Source organism: Culex quinquefasciatus, chromosome 2 (assembly GCF_015732765.1).
Source record: "Culex quinquefasciatus strain JHB chromosome 2, VPISU_Cqui_1.0_pri_paternal, whole genome shotgun sequence".
Classification (NCBI taxonomy): Eukaryota; Metazoa; Arthropoda; class Insecta; order Diptera; family Culicidae; genus Culex; species Culex quinquefasciatus.
Window position 1 is genome coordinate 180631593 of NC_051862.1, and position 13660 is coordinate 180645252.

The window sequence follows — 13660 nt, forward strand, 5'->3', positions numbered from 1 at the left end:
TCTGGCAGCACGTGTCCAACTCCGGAGGACGAACAAAGATTGGAAGGGAGCTGGAAGTAAACGCAAATATAAAAAAAAAACTATTCTTTCAGCATCTTAACTCAAGTAATCTCACCTTCTTTCCGATTGGTACTCCACCCGATAATGCCACGCTGACTTCGTGGACTTGGTGCCCTTTTTCCTATCTTCGCTGGTGGCGGTCTTCGCGACCTTAGGCTTTCGTTCCGGACGAAATCGTCGGATCGTTCTGCTGGGCTACCGGATGCTCTAGCGTTACAGGACCGGAGTCGGCGAAATAAATTGCACCGGGAGTGCAATCCGGTTCTCAAACACCAACCGTTTGCTGGCTGCCACGAAACTAGAAAAAAGAAAAAAAATACAATATATATCACGAAATAACACATCTAAAACTAAAAAGTGACTCCGTTCGTTTGACAACAGTTGGTGTCAAACCATCGGGGTTTGAGTGTAGTTCCTCGGACTTAGGAGTGTTTGGTTAGTAGACGGACTTTTGCTGGATGACTTGCATGATTTCGTGTAGGTTATAATGTCCTCCCGAGTCCACTCGGGGTTCTGCTCGCCGCACAGCATGTTCCGGATCACCTCAACGGAAACACCTCGCAGAAGCCGCAGTGGAACGCGGCCAGCTGCTTGCCGATGCTCTCCTGCAGGCAGAAGTTGATCGTCAAGTTGTTGATTGTGACGTCAACTGGAAGATGGAAGAACGGTTTATAACTGAAACTTGAGGTTGATTAAGGGATGATCTTACGATCAGCTTCGGTTCGTCGTCACACAGCCACATTCCCAGGTCACTTCGATGAAGCTCGGACGCAACCATAGCGTGAAACTCCAACGTTGGTTCAAGACCGGTTTCTTCCTCAGCCTGGAACTCTACTTCCAGCACGGCCTTATGACCTGCTGGGCCCACTCGAGTAGATTTTCTCTGACACCTCTCGGTACATGATGGAATCGTCGTCGTTCTAATCCTTCACGTCTTCGTCGTCTTCCAAATCTCCCAGCAACACGGAGCTAGACACTGCTCCAGGAAGTCCTCCAACGAACCCTGCTCGCTATCACTGTCCGTTGGAGTAGGGCACATCGGATTCTGCAACGAAGCCGCGGTCAAGCCGGCACCACTGGAAGGGAAAAAACGCATTAAAATTTGTTTTCTAGATAAACTGCATGGACCGCAGATAGAAAGCTAGTGAGCAGTTCTCTACGGAATCGGTCTTTTTTCTTTAATTTTAATTTTTGTATTTTTTAATCCGGCTGAAACTTTTTTGGTGCCTTCGGTATGCCCAAAGAAGCCATTTTGCATCATTAGTTTGTCCATATAATTTTCCATACAAATTTGGCAGCTGTCCATACAAAAATGATGTATAAAAATTCAAAAATCTGTATCTTTTGAAGGAATTTTTTGATCGATTTGGTGTCTTCGGCAAAGTTGTAGGTATGGATATGGACTACACTGAAAAAAAATGACACACGGTAAAAAAAAATTTGGTGATTTTTAATTTAACTTTTTGTCACTAAAACTTGATTTGCAAAAAACACTATTTTAAATTTTTTTTATTTTTTGATATGTTTTAGAGGACATAAAATGCCAACTTTTCAGAAATTTCCAGAATGGGCAAAAAATCTTTGACCGAGTTATGATTTTTTGAATCAATACAGATTTTTTCAAAAAATCGAAATATTGGTCGCAAAAATTTTTCAACTTCATTTTTCGATGTAAAATCGAATTTGCAATCAAAAAGTACTTTAGTGAATTTTTGTTAAAGTGCACCGTTTTCAAGTTATAACCAATTTTAGGTAACTTTTTTGAAAATAGTCGCAGTTTTTCATTTTTTTAAATTAGTGCCCATGTTTGCCTATCTTTGAAAAAAATATTTTTGAAAAGCTGAGAAAATTCTCTATATTTTGCTTTATTGAACTTTGTCGATACGACCCATAGTTGCTGAGATATTGCCATGCAAAGGTTAAAAAACAGGAAAATTTATGTTTTCTAAGTCTCACCCAAATAACCCACCATTTTATAATGTCGATATCTCAGCAACTATAGGTCCGATTTACAATGTTAAAACATGAAACATTCGTGAAATTTTCCGATCTTTTCGAAAAAAATATTTAAAAAAAATTAAAATCAAGACTAACATTTCAAACGGGCCAAACATTCAATATTACGCCCATTTGAAATGTTAGTCTTGATTTTAAATTTTTGAAAATATTTTTTTCGAAAAGATCGGAAAATTTCACGAATGTTTCATGTTTTAACATTGTAAATCGGACCTATAGTTGCTGAGATATCGACATTATAAAATGGTGGGTTATTTGGGTGAGACTTAGAAAACATAAATTTTCCTGTTTTTTAACCTTTGCATGGCAATATCTCAGCAACTATGGGTCGTATCGACAAAGTTCAATAAAGCAAAATATAGAGAATTTTCTCAGCTTTTCAAAACTATTTTTTTCAAAGATGGGCAAACATGGGCACTAATTTAAAAAAATGAAAAACTGCGACTATTTTCAAAAAAGTTACCTAAAAATGGTTATAACTTGAAAACGGTGAACTTTATCAAAAATTCACTAAAGTACTTTTTGATTGCAAATTCGATTTTACATCGAAAAATGAAGTTGAAAAATTTTTGCGACCAATATTTCGATTTTTTGAAAAAATCTGTATTGATTCAAAAAATCATAACTCGGTCAAAGATTTTTTGCCCATTCTGGAAATTTCTGAAAAGTTGGCATTTTATGTCGTCTAAAACATATCAAAAAATAAAAAAAATTAAAAATAGTGTTTTTTTGCAAATCAAGTTTTAGTGACAAAAAGTTAAATTAAAAATCACCAAATTTTTTTTTTACCGTGTATCATTTTTTTTCAGTGTAGTCCATATCCATACCTACAACTTTGCCGAAGACACCAAATCGATCAAAAAATTCCTTCAAAAGATACAGATTTTTGAATTTTTACATATCATTTTTGTATGGACAGCTGCCAAATTTGTATGGAAAATTATATGGACAAACTAATGATGCAAAATGGCTTCTTTGGGCATACCGAAGGCACCAAAAAAGTTTCAGCCGGATTAAAAAATACAGAAAAATTCGAATGACCGAAATCTCAGAGAATTGCTCTAGTTCTAACTTCCCCTAAACCAAAGCACCAAAAAATTCACTCCAATCCGGCCACAAATGTATTCGTTGGCTTACAATTCTCGGAAGTTCGGATTGTGGGAAAGGGAATCTGACGTTTCCCGATTTTGCCCGACAGATTTCTAAGAATCCTTGCCGGAAGGTACAATTCCGCTTCCCCTTAAGTGGATAACGAAGAATTCCTGGCCGTTGGACATTTTTGTGGCCAGATTCGGGTCAATTCTTGGGAATCTGGTTCGGGCGAAGCGGAGTTGTACTTTCCGGCAAGGATTCTTTGAAATTTTCCGGGCAAGATCGGGAAACGCAAGATTCCCTTTCCTCCAATCCGGATTACAAAGAATTGGTGGCCGGTGGCCACTTTTGTAACCGGTTCCGGTTAAATTATTGGTTCCCCGGTTTGGGGGAAGCGGAATTGTACCTTCCGGCAACGATACTTAGAAATCTACCGGCCAAGATCGGGAAACGCTAAATTTCGCTTCCCCTTAACTGGATAACCAAGAATTCCAAGCACTTGGACACTTTTGTGGCCGGATTCGGGTAATTTATTGGTTCTCCGGTATGGTGGAAGCGGAATTATACCTTCCGGCAAGACTTCTGACAAATTTGTCCGCCAAGATCGGGGAACGCAAGATTCCATTTCCCCGATTTCAAAAACTCATATCCGGAAGTTACAATTCATCTACCTCAAGATCGGGGACCCAAGAATTTTGCCAAAATTGGCCACAAAAGTATACACCGGCCCGCAATTCTTCGTTACCCGGTCTGGGGGAATCGGAATTTGGCTTTTCCGATCTTCGCCAACGATTTCGAAAAAACGTTGCCGGACGGTACAATTCCGCTTCCCCCAGACCGGGGAACCAAGAATTCAACCGGAATCGGCCACAACAGTGTCCACCGGTCCGCAACGAAGAACGTTATCCGGTTTGCGAAAGCGGAATATTGCTTTTTTCGGCGTCTGTGCGCCAAACTTACCTCAGCACCTACTCTTGCCACCAACTCCAAAATTGCACTAAGTCCCGATTTGACAGCGGACAAAAATCTCGAAATTATTCTAAGTCCAAAAGTTACACCTTTTTCAGTTCGGACCCCTGAACTGGCAAAGATGTAACTTTTACACTTTTTGCAGTTCGCACTTTACACTTTTTTCAGTTCGAGGGTTGAAACTAGTCGGTGGTGTAAAATCGAACTGCAAAAAGTGTAATGCCGATCCTCCGTGTGGCATCAAAACAAATGTTTGAGCTGTCAAATGATGGGTTGACAGTTTTTGAAACTGATTTTAATTGCTTTAATGCTACACCCCTGACTCATGCACGCAATTTATGCGTGTGTATGTTGATCAGAACTACAAAATAGCTTCATTCTGAATGTTCTCACTAACTTCAACACTTTAACATCAAACATCAACCAGTGCGGATGTAGCTATAGAAGAGCAATGAATAAAATATGCCTGAGTTTAATGAAGTCTTTCAGAAAAAATTGTCGCACGAGATTTTTTGTCGCACGACGAACCTCGTTGATTTTGATTGAAACTCAATTAAGTTCAACCTAAGTATCACACTATATTTTCTAGTTTGCAAGGCAAAAACACAATGTAACTCTGTAAAATGATCACCCCTCCCGAGGCATAAATAACAGCCACCTCTTTAGGTCTCCACAGCTCGAAACCCCCGCGAAAAAGGGCTCAACTCTGAAACGCATCACCTCCGTTGCATATCGCCGGCCATCTCTCAGCTGGCGATTGCGAAATCTTCACGGCGGAGGAAAGTCCATTGCATTGTTGTTACACCGCAGTCGGTTCAAGCCAAATTGCTTTCTATCGTTCCTCAAAGACACACACAAAAGAACACCAACGCGCGAGAGCGACGAACCCGCAAATTTTGCCTAATGATAAATTGGGCCCTTAATTTCTTTATTACGTGACATTCGGCACAGGAAAATGGCAAACTTCCTGCCCACACGTCTATTTCTTTGTGTCAACAAAAGCACCAAATGGGGGGGAGCATCTTGCTAGGGTCATTAAGACGGAGTTCAAACACTTCCAAATAGACAAACTCATCACCGCAGAGGTGTGACGAACGAGTCGCAAAAATTATTACACTTTGTAGACAATTTCAACCAACTCATCCGTCAGCACTCAAGCTGTCAGGTTGATGATTTGGCTAATTTGACGATGGGTTTGCGGTTGTGAAGAGATGGATTAGAACTAACAAAACATACAGTCAGAACGTCGCGGGCTGACCTCCAACGGGGTGTCGCGTTGGACGGAAGGTTCTGGGTCGCCTCGTACCTGGGTTGGGTTGGGTTTGGGCGCGAGCGGAAAAATAATTAACCTCCACCGGCTTCCGATAGTGATCTGGAGGCTTCCTAGTTTGTTTGTAGGTTTTTTGAGTTTTACAAAATCTACTCTAATTAAGATGTGTATGAGCATAAAAAGGTGATTATTCTTTATTTTGAATAAATCAGTTTTTGGTTTAGCACTTTTCCTTAGTCTCATTGACTTATTTTTAGGTCACGTTTGCTTTAAGTTAGGATTTATTTGAATTAAGTCCAAGAGCTGCTCTGGTTTTATAGAATTCAAATTTGATTAAATTTTCTATAAAAATTCAATTATAAAGAATCCGTCAAAAAAATTAGGAATAGCTCATGTTATAAACAACCTAAAAACTCGAGGAAATTCTTTATTTATTATATTCTCAAAAACAGCATATTTTGAATGAAAGTGAAAACTCACATGAATTCTCTTTTTTTAATTAAGTACAAATCATTTTTGAAAAATAGAACAAAAATATATTTGAACGGTTCATGTTTCAAGCAAAGCTGGAAATTCACCGAAATTGATTGAAGAAAACCAATTTTAAATTAACTGATCATTTTTGAGAGTATGTAAAAACTTTAAAAAATATTATCTAAAAAAATAAATGCAAAAACCATTTAAAAAATATTTAAAACCTTTTTATTTTCAAAGAATTAATTATGTGAAATAATATAAAAACTTGTACACTTCTCAATAAGATTTTTTGACAATTTGACGAATCTTCTCATTTACTCGATATTTTTTTTTATTTTTGGTTTTTGTCAACTATGACAGGGAAATATAAACCTGTAAGGAAATAAAAACCTGTAAGGAAATAATAGTTGCTATTATTCAAAAAATTCGCATGAGTTCAAACAATAATTTTATGAAAGTGCTTGATACTGCACATACAAAAAAAATTAAATGTTAGTTATGATAGAAAACCTCCAGGACATTTTCTGAACCTTTCGAGAAAAAAAAATATAAATTGGACACACATGTACACTACATTTAAAAATATAAAAAACTGTTTTTTACTTAAAATCAATTTTTAAGTGTCAACATCTCGTCGCTTCTGTGCTATCTTGTGACAAACGCCATTTTGGTCGAAAATGAGTTAATGATGGCGTTTCATTAAACTTAACAAACGCTACAAGATGCCATCACCCGATTTTTGAAATTCGTTTCCGTTTCCGGGATATCGTTGGGCACACTTGTGACATAGACCAGTTTCTCAACAAATTTTCTGTGCTATCTTGTGACACGTGCAGAGGCAAAAGCAAGCTATAAAACTGTATGGTACCAACAGATGTCACTACACATTTATGTCTAATTTTATAACACCACGTATCACAAGAGAGCACAACATTTTTGAATTGAAAATGTACTACGTGTCACAAGTGTGTTCCTAAAGGGCTATTTGAATGTTGATGGAGTTTTGTATGGCGGTTGTCACAAGTGTGCCACCAATATTTTGATGGCGATTTGTATGGCGGTTGTCACAAGTGTGCCACTAATACTTTGATGGCGATTTGTATGGCGGTTGTCACAAGTGTGCCACCAATATATTGATGGTGATTTGTATGGCGGTTGTCACAAGTGTGCCACCAATATTTTGATGGCGATTTGTATGGCGGTTGTCACAAGTGTGCCACTAATACTTTGATGGCGATTTGTATGGCGGTTGTCACAAGTGTGCCACTAATACTTTGATGGCGATTTGTATGGCGGTTGTCACAAGTGTGCCACCAATATTTTGATGGAGTTTTGTATGGCGGTTGTCACAAGTGTGCCACCAATATTTTGATGGAGATTTGTATGGTCGTTGTCACAAGTGTGCCACCAATATAACATATATTACACCGTAACATTCGTTACACCGTAACATTACACCGTAGTATGGTCACACCGTAACATTGTTACACCGCAATATTCGTTACACCGCAGTATGGTTACACCGTATCATAGTAACACCGTAATATGATTACACCGTAACATTGTTACACCGCAATATTCGTTACACCGCAGTATGGTTACACCGTACACTTGTTACACCACAACATTCGTTACACCGTAACATTGTTACACCGTAACATTGTTACACCGTAACATTGTTACACCGCAACATTCGTTACACCGTAACATTTCTTCACACCGTAGTTTGATTACACCATAAAATTGTTACATCACAACATTGGTTACACCGTTACACCGTTACATTCGTTACACCGTTACATTCGTTACACAGTTACATTCGTTACACCGTTACACCGCATCATTCCTTACACCGTAACATTCGTTACACCGTAGTATGGTCATACCGTAACATTGTTACACCGCAATATTCATTACACCGTAACAAAGTTACACCGTAATATGATTACACCGTAACAGTGTGACACCGTAATAGTCTTACACCGTAACATTATTACGGTGTAACGAATGCCACGGTGTAATGAATGCTACGAAGCAACGGATGTTGCGGTGTAACAATGTTACGGTGTAACCAAACTAAGGTGTAACAAATGTTACGGTGTAACGAATGTTACGGTGTAACGATTGTTAAGGTGTAACGAATGTTGCGGTGTAACAATATTACGGTGTAACGAATGCAGCTGTGTAACGAATGTGACGGTGTAACGAATGTTGTGGTGTAACAATGTTACGGTGTAATCAAACTACGGTGTGAAGAAATGTTACGGTGTAACGAATGTTGCGGTGTAACAATGTTACGGTGTAATCATATTTCGGTGTAACTATGTTACGGTGTAACCATACTGTGGTGTAACTATGTTACGGTGTAACCATACTGTGGTGTAACCATACTGCGGTGTAACGAATATTGCGGTGCAACAATATTACGGTGTGACCAAACTACGGTGTAACGAATGTTACGGTGTAATGAATGTTATATAGGTGGCACACTTGTGACAACCGCCATACAAATCTCCATCAAAATATTGGTGGCACACTTGTGACAACCGCCATACAAATCTCCATCAAAATATTGGTGGCACACTTGTGACAACCGCCATACAAATCGCCATCAAAATATTGGTGGCACACTTGTGACAACCGCCATACAAATCGCCATTAAAATATTGGTGGCACACTTGTGACAACCGCCATACAAATCTCCATCAAAATATTGGTGGCACACTTGTGACAACCGCCATACAAATCACCATCAAAATATTGGTGGCACACTTGTGACAACCGCCATACAAATCTCCATCAAAATATTGGTGGCACACTTGTGACAACCGCCATACAAATCGCCATCAAAATATTGGTGGCACACTTGTGACAACCACCATACAAATCGCCATCAAAATATTGGTGGCACACTTGTGACAACCGCCATACAAATCGCCATCGAAATATTGGTGGCACACTTGTGACAACCGCCATACAAATCGCCATCAAAATATTGGTGGCACACTTGTGACAACCGCCATACAAATCGCCATCAACATTCAATGAGCCCTTTAATTAATTCTTAGGAACACACTTGTAACACGTAGTACATTTTCAATTCGAAAATTTTGTGCTATCTTGTTACACGTTGATCTGCCATAAATCATAAATGGTTCGTGTCTAGAATGAAATAATTTTCCATCCGGGGTTATTGTCTGTGCTTTTCGGGTATGGGGAAAAACCTTTGATTTTCAGGGGTTTTCTTGATTTTTCCAACTTTCTTTTGATTGTATTTGTTTAAAGCGTGTTAATGGTTTGATTTTTAGTATTTTTCAATAATTTTTGTATTAATTTAGTTGATTAAAATTGCTTATAGAGCCATTTTACCAGCAATCACGAAAATAGCTGGAAAATCCAAGAAAATCGGGAAAATTTTAACCTTTTATTCCAAATAATAAAAATTTAAATAGTTTCTGATGAACAACAACATTGTATTTAAAAATAATATTGTTTAAGTACATAAAAACATCAATTAAATGTTAACTTATTTTGTATGGGAATTTTGGGCACACTTGTGACACGTAGTACATTTTTTACTTTCAGGGCACACTTGTGACACGTGCTTTTCTGATTTTTGTATACTTTCTGTACTATATCTTTTAGTAGGTGTTACTAAATGAGTTCATACTTGGAGCGTTTGTTGAGTGATAGTGTACGAACCGATTGCTTCATTCAGAATGATTCTATCAGTAACTGATGTGAAAATATTCAACTTTAAACTTTAAAAATCGATTTACTCAAAAAGTACTAAATGGCGTTTGTCACAAGATAGCACAGAAGTGACGATCTCGAAAACGGCACACTTTAAAAAATAACTGCCCAGCTCATGTTCGCATAAATGTCCCATAAGCAAAAATAGTAAGCTGAGAAAAACACAAGGCAAGTTTGTCCCATACATAATGCTACGTTTTATGTTTTCACGAAATAAAAATACATTTCCTCCAGATATCTAGAGGTTTTTCTGAAAGAACACATGATTTTGAACCAAACTGTACTGCCCCTGATCGCATAAATGTCCCATATGCATTTTCATCGTTTTTGAGTTATTGATGCAGTTTGGTTCAAAATTGTGTGCTCTTTCAAAAGAGCCTATAACATCCAGTACTTTGTTCTAGAAATCAGGATGAAATCCAGTTTTTTCGTGAAAACTTAACACGTAGCCTTATGTATGGGACAAACTTCAAATGCGTTTTTCTCAGCTTGCTGTTTTTGCATATGGGACATTTATGCGAACATAGGCAGTGTATCAATAACACAAAAAAAGATGAAAATTCACATGGGACATTTATGCGTACAGGGGCAGTTAAGTAATTTTCGTTTGTAAATTAAATTTTACATTAAAAGCTGATGTTAAAAAAAAATTATCCATACTTCTCTAGAGCTCAACAGTTGTGTTTTTTTGTCCCTTAAAACATATCAAAAAAATTCAAAAATTCAAACACGCGGATTATGGTAAATAGATTATTTTATAAGAGAAGGTAACTGGAAAATATGATTTTTTTTCGGAGTCCTATTTTGACTGAATAGTCCTCATCAATATCTACAACTTTGCCGAAGACACCAAATCGATCGGAAAATTCCTCCAAAAGATACAGATTTTCGAATATTTCGTACAATATGTGTATGAAAGGCTGCCAAAGTTGTATGGAGCTTTCTATGGGTGAAACAATGTCACAAAATGGCCTTTTTGTTAATAGGGAAGGTCTCCACAAAGTTTTTACCAACTCTTAAAAATACAAAAAAATGGCCGAATTCGTAGAGAACTGCTGTATGGTTTTGTGGACAGTATGAAAATTTTGTAAGGAATTATTAGCTAAATTGAAGTGTTTCATACTTGTGAAACATATTTTACTAAAACATGTAAGTTCCTTTGAAATGTATGGAAGAAAATTGTTTCAATTCGACGGCACACTTTAAAAAATAACTGCCCAGCTCATGTTCGCATAAATGTCCCATAAGCAAAAATAGTAAGCTGAGAAAAACACAAGGCAAGTTTGTCCCATACATAATGCTACGTTTTATGTTTTCACGAAATAAAAATACATTTCCTCCAGATATCTAGAGGTTTTTCTGAAAGAACACATGATTTTGAACCAAACTGTACTGCCCCTGATCGCATAAATGTCCATATGCATTTTCATCGTTTTTGAGTTATTGATGCAGTTTGGTTCAAAATTGTGTGCTCTTTCAAAGAGCCTATAACATCCAGTACTTTGTTCTAGAAATCAGGATGAAATCCAGTTTTTCGTGAAAACTTAACACGTAGCCTTATATGGGACAAACTTCAAATGCGTTTTCTCAGCTTGCTGTTTTGCATATGGGACATTTATGCGAACATAGGCAGTGTATCAATAACACAAAAAGATGAAAATTCATGGGACATTTATGCGTACAGGGGCAGTTAAGTAATTTTCGTTTGTAAATTAAATTTTACATTAAAAGCTGATGTTAAAAAAATTATCCATACTTCTCTAGAGCTCAACAGTTGTGTTTTTTGTCCCTTAAAACATATCAAAAAATTCAAAAATTCAAACACGCGGATTATGGTAAATAGATTATTTTATAAGAGAAGGTAACTGGAAAATATGATTTTTTCGGAGTCCTATTTTGACTGAATAGTCCTCATCAATATCTACAACTTTGCCGAAGACACCAAATCGATCGGAAAATTCCTCCAAAAGATACAGATTTTCGAATATTTCGTACAATATGTGTATGAAAGGCTGCCAAAGTTGTATGGAGCTTTCTATGGGTGAAACAATGTCACAAAATGGCCTTTTTGTTAATAGGGAAGGTCTCCACAAAGTTTTTACCAACTCTTAAAAATACAAAAAAATGGCCGAATTCGTAGAGAACTGCTGTATGGTTTTGTGGACAGTATGAAAATTTTGTAAGGAATTATTAGCTAAATTGAAGTGTTTCATACTTGTGAAACATATTTTACTAAAACATGTAAGTTCCTTTGAAATGTATGGAAGAAAATTGTTTCAATTCGACGCTGTCGTGCTATCATGTCGCACCCGCCATTTCGACGTTCCGAGAAAAACGCGTTTTAATAGTTTGACCTTGAATAAACAGAAACGAGAGCACGCAATGTAAACAATAAAATCACGTTTTGTTTGGTTGACCATTCTGTGCATTGCCCCAAAGTTTGGTTGTATTTGGTTGCCGGAGTCCCGAGTTATAAATACAAATGTTTACGGTAGTCTCACTTGTACGTGCGTCAAACGCATCCTGACCCGAAATCCCTTTGGCCATTTGTCGCACTTACATCAATTTTCAGGGAGTGACAAGATAGCACGACAAGATTGAAACTTCTTTCATATGAAAAGTGACAAAAATCCGCGGAGCTTTTTTGGTTTTTATTGAATATCTCAGGATTCAAATCGAATTTTGGGGATCTGTGAAGGTTTAAAGGTGAGGCATTGTGAGCTGCACATAATGGCGTTCTTAACCCAATTTGGCCCAAAATGCACGTACGACAAGTTAGCACGACGGCGACGAATTGTTGTTTAAAAAAATCGGTGAAAAATTATTTTAGTGTTTAACCAGTTTTCTTCTAATGTAAATTTTCAAATATTGAAAATATTTCCAGCAATAACAATCAACAAAACTGCGATCACATCTGTATCAATATTAAAAATGCCAATCTTGTCTAACCAATTATCCAATTATCAAAATAATGCAGTAACGCCACCTATTCCAATGACATTTGCAAATTGTCTAGTCAAAATAAAATAACTCAATCAACGGCCCCACCGCTCGACTCAATTAATTGACCCCTAAATTCACACCCGAAACGCACAGAGAACCTTCAAACGGCGCAAACACGCCAAATTTGAAACAAAAGCACGAATTAACACTAAACTATAAACTAAACATTCAAACAATATGTGTGGTCCAGTAAAGCGGATATTCATCATGCATTTAAACGCTTGAAACGGAAAATAAAGTAGAAAACACTACGGTGGGAAAATCTACCCAAATCAAACCGCGAGAGAACGAACGCAAAAGAGAGAGAAAATGAGAGGAAAACCTCAATTTTGGGTGGTGGGGGGACGCGCCCGCTCCACGTCGATTTGGCATGCTGCGATGATTTTTCGCGGCATTAGTTCGCAAAACTCCTACTAGAACTGCTGGCGACGGACCCAAAATTAAACCGTTACGGACCATCCACAGAAGTTGGTTTGCCCGAAGAGTGTCCTCACACAAAAAAGAAGCTACGCTCGCAGCTTCCACCTTGAGATTGAGACAAGTCGTATAAAAGTAATAAGCGGGCATTTTGGCACTTTCAGTCGTGCCGCGGGTCCGTTCCGGGGAACACGTGTTAGGACTTACTAGCTGGGATAAGTTCCCTAGAACATCGCAGTCAATGTGTGAACAATCTACTAATTAGTTTCCGCGAACGAAAAAAAACGAGTTTCTAACAGCAATTAAGTTCAAGTGCAAAAAAAAACGTTACAAATTCCAACAATGAAGTTAGTGTCCCCTTAATCGGCGTGTGTGTGTATGTCAGCTAGCCCTACTAGCCTACTGTGATTAGAGTTTGTGCACAATCGGGAAATTATGAGATCATGTTTTTGTGCAATTCATTGACGTTGACGATGATGATGGGCTGTGATCGCAGATAAGCCGCCTAGCCCTTTCGGTCAATGAATGTGGTGGTTACTCATGGGACAAATTGGATTTACGACCGCGTTCTGGATTTAGTATGCTTTTTGGTGATGTGCTGTG

At 37.8% G+C, this 13660-nt stretch overlaps 1 protein-coding gene and 1 long non-coding RNA gene across 2 annotated transcripts in view; one reads left to right on the forward strand and one right to left on the reverse strand.

Annotated features, from left to right (window-relative positions):
* The window catches only part of LOC6048997, a 47042-nt gene that overhangs the window by 15975 nt on the left and 17407 nt on the right, over positions 1–13660 (forward strand). The window lies entirely within an intron of this gene.
* On the reverse strand, positions 377–5694 carry LOC6040713. The gene is made up of 3 exons (XR_005277129.1): positions 4129–5694; positions 770–1136; positions 377–709 (listed from the first exon to the last, which is right to left on the reverse strand). It is a non-coding gene; the product is annotated as an uncharacterized LOC6040713 (long non-coding RNA).